The sequence below is a fragment of the Pan paniscus genome, chromosome 2, assembly GCF_029289425.2.
Source record: "Pan paniscus chromosome 2, NHGRI_mPanPan1-v2.0_pri, whole genome shotgun sequence".
NCBI classification, from domain to species: domain Eukaryota; kingdom Metazoa; phylum Chordata; class Mammalia; order Primates; family Hominidae; genus Pan; species Pan paniscus.
This window is the reverse complement of record NC_085926.1, coordinates 35231703-35235626: the sequence shown is the minus strand read 5'-3', so window position 1 is coordinate 35235626 and position 3924 is coordinate 35231703. Positions and strand designations below refer to the sequence as shown.

General features: G+C 34.1%; 1 non-coding gene across 1 annotated transcript; it reads left to right on the top strand.

Moving 5' to 3' along the window:
* The first annotated feature begins 2808 nt into the window (after positions 1-2808).
* On the top strand, positions 2809-2915 carry LOC112439397 (U6 spliceosomal RNA). Its single transcript, XR_003027691.1, has one exon. It is a non-coding gene; the product is annotated as a U6 spliceosomal RNA (small nuclear RNA).
* The last annotated feature ends 1009 nt before the right edge of the window (positions 2916-3924 follow it).

Here is a 3924-nt window from a genome sequence, read left to right as displayed (position 1 = left end):
CATTATCTACTTGCTGAATTGTTTGCCCAACTATTCTACTAATTACTGAACAAAAATAATTCATAAGTTTAGTTGTGGATTTTTGTATTTCTCCCTTTGATTCTGATAGTTTTAGTTTTATTAAGGCTCTCTTAGATAATGTAATCATTTAAGATTATTATATTTTTCTAGTAAACTGCCATATTTATTACTATATAATTTCCCACTTAATTTTTGATAATTTTTGTGCTAAACTCTACTTTTTCTAAAACATTTTTGTATTATAGTGTGCATGTCATATCTTTTTCTATCCCTTTTTTCTTCTTATATATAGACAGTATAGAATTTAGTCTCAATTTCTATTTTCTAATGTACTATGAAGCTCTCTCTTTCAGTTGTAAGGATTGGACCATTTATACTTGATTAAATTACTGAAACTTTTAACTTTATGTCTTCCATCTTGATGTTTGATATCTGTTAGCTCCATGCATTCATTTGTTTGTTTCTTTTTCCTTTCCTATTTTTTCTCTTTTCTTTTCCAAAGGAAGTGCTCGACTTAACTGTTTTTCAAAAATTATTCTGGTAAGGTTTAAGATTTAACCTTACACTTAATTTTGTTAAGGATATTTTCTCATCCAACATATTTCATCCAGCTTTATCTGAAAAGCATTAATGTACTTATCCTGCATATTTATTGATGGGATGCATCTGAAGGAAGAGACCACAGGTACACTATTAGGCATCCTCCTGTACATTCACAAAACCCTGTATTAACCCTGTGCACTGTCAAAGTGAGTGGCTCATTTTATCCACTATACTACCAGGAACTACAGTGTTAAACTCCACACCTAATCAAATGCTGTTATATAAACTACTAAATTTTCTTGATCGTCCAGTCTAGTACCTCAGTTAAGAAAATTCAGTTTTCTAAGAGTTCAATTTTTAGGCTGTCATAGTTTAGAATTCCTGAGAATTTATTCTCCTTTTGTTTTATACATTCCCCAAGGATTATCTTTTTTTCATTATTTCAGTGACCACATATATGCTGATTGCTATTGAAAGTACATATCTTGGTCCCAAATTTTGCTCCTGAGCTTCATTCACATTTTCAAAGGCCCTCTAGATAATCCCACTGGATAGACACAGGCACCACAAACACAGCATATTAAAATAAAATCTTATGATCTTTCCTTTGAACCTGCTGCTCAAATACCTTATTTCAATTAATGAATTTGTTATTCACCTAGTTTCGTCAGATAACATCATATGGTTCCTACTTTTCCTTATCTGTATACCCAATTGATATTTAATTACTATTTATGCTACAATTCTGGATAGTTCCCTCTCCTTCATGTACTGCTTACCATTTCCACAAACCATGCCACAGGCAGGCCTTTATTTCTTACCTATGTCACCTCAATTACATCTTAATATGCATCTCAGCTGGTAGAGTCTCCTCTTTACTTTTTAACTTCTACCCACCAGAATTAGAATCATCTGGAACTGGATCCTCAGGTGTATCACAAACTTACTGGATCGGTATTCTGTGGATGTAATCAAGTAATCATTGGTGATTCTGATGCACAGTGTGGGAACTACTGCTCTACATTAAAGATTATGTCAAACATGGCCTTCCACCAATACACATTATCATTAAGGCTAATATTCCTCTCCTCAGTGAAGCTTCAAAGTGAATAAGAGTCATAACGCTATAAAGAAAATCTGGCATTTGCTCTGAATTTTTATCTTGTTTGTATATCTTAGAAGTAAGTTAAACTTTATCTTTGGTTCTTTATTATTTTTAACAGACATTTTGGTAAACACTTGCAGCTGAATCAACATCCAAGAGTGCTCTGATACCAAAGTTGAGAACACATGACCTACACTAGCAGTCAGTAAAAACTATGGCCCAGGGCACTGTTTCATGCACTGAGAATATAGAGGTCAACAAATGAAACAAACCTCTTCAGTCATGGGGCATGCATTTGAATGAGGGCAGGGGGTGGCTGACAATGAACAAGCATACAAGTAAATAATGAGATCATTTCAAAAAGTGATTCATACTGAGCAGATCAAGTGATACAAAGTGACCACGAGGAGCAACACCCTTGGGTTAGGTGTAGGAAAAGCCTTTCTGAGGTGATGGCACTGAGCTGAGACCTGAGTGATGAAAAAGAACAAGATGTGCGAAGTTCTTGGAGGAAGAAAGGACCTTGACTTGTCCTAAAACCATAAAGAAGACTTGTGCGGTTGGAGCAAAGTAAGTACTGTAAAGAGATGAGGCCCAGGCTAAATGTTTGTGAGACTTCTGATCAATGATAAACTGTATTCTTTCATTTCCACAGTGTCTCATAGAAGAAAATGATAATGATTCAATGTTGCTTACTATTTTTTGGAGTGTTAATGATTTATGTTGGTTGCAGTGCAAGCATGAATGATTTTTACATCAATGCTGAGAAAATTAAGAACTTATGATTAAAATGAAAAAAAAAGAATCATTTAGATACCAGGTTGAAATATTTCTCCTAACTCATATTCACCTGTATCAAGCCATTTAAGGTGGCAGAATTAAGTCAGATCTTAAAATCCCCTAAACCTAGTGACATGAACAAGCATAAGGCAAAACAAAACCAAAAACTCAAAGACTAAATGATCAAGCAATGAACAGGGCTGATAAATTGAACATGGGCAAAAATAAATTTTATGATATAAACACATTTCCTTCTATATTTTTAGTAAGGAGAATTATTGAGTGTAGGTGGATAGTGGGGGTTCTTAAGAAGAGAAAGATTCAGCACTGAAAAGTCTCATTAAGAATCAACAACTTGGGGGCTTACTTTGATAGCACATGTACTAAAATTGGATACACAGAGAGAAGATTAGCACAGTTCATGTGCAAAGGTGCCACACAAATTCATGAAGCATTCTATATTTTTTAAATGAGAAAAAAACTTGAATAGCCATTTCTCCAAAGAGGAAATACAAATGGCCTACAGGCATATGAAGAGATGTTCAACATTACTAATCATTATGAAAATGCAAATCAAAGCCACAATGAGGCTAACATCTCACCCATTAGAATAGCTACAAGAAAAACAAAACATAAACAAAAAGAATACACAGAAAATAACAGTTGTTGGTGAGCTTGTGGAGAAATGGTGCACCCATTCTAGAAAACAGTATGGAGGTTACTCCAAAAATTAATGATAGGTATTATAAGATCCAGCAATTCTACTTTTGGATGGATAGGCAAAAGCATTGAAAGCAGGATTTTAAAGAGGTATCTGAATACCATGTTCATAGCAGCACTAAAATAGCCAAGGAGTGAAAGCAAACCAAGCATTTGTTATGGATAAATAAATAAATAAAATGTGGCATATGTGCGCAATGGAATATCATTCAGGAAAAGGAAAAAAGAAATAAATTTTGACACATGCTACAATATGGATGAACCTTGAGGACATTATGCTAAGTGAAATGGCCCAGTCATAAAAAGGCAAATGCTGTAGGATTCCAGTTATATGAGGTATCTGGAATAGTCAAATTCGTAGATACAGAAAGTGAAATGATGGTTGCCAGGGGCTGGAAGGAGGGGAAAATAGCGAGTTGTTGTTAAATGATTATAAAACTTAAGTTTTGTAACATGAAAAAATTGGAACATTTTGCAATAAATGCGAATATTTTTAACAACACTGCTGAACACTGTACACTTATAAATGGTTAAGATGGTAAATTTTATGTTATGTATTTTTCCACAATCAAAAATAAAGCACTTGTAGAGAGGAAGGAAACACTGTCAACAGAACAGAGCAGAGGCTATGACATGGAAGATCAGATTGAAAAGCTAGGGATTTTTGACTTGTTAAGACCTCATAAAGATGTCATGCAGATTTAAAGGATTTCTTGCTCCTCAGGTGAGGTGAAAAGATGAAGAACATAGAAAAT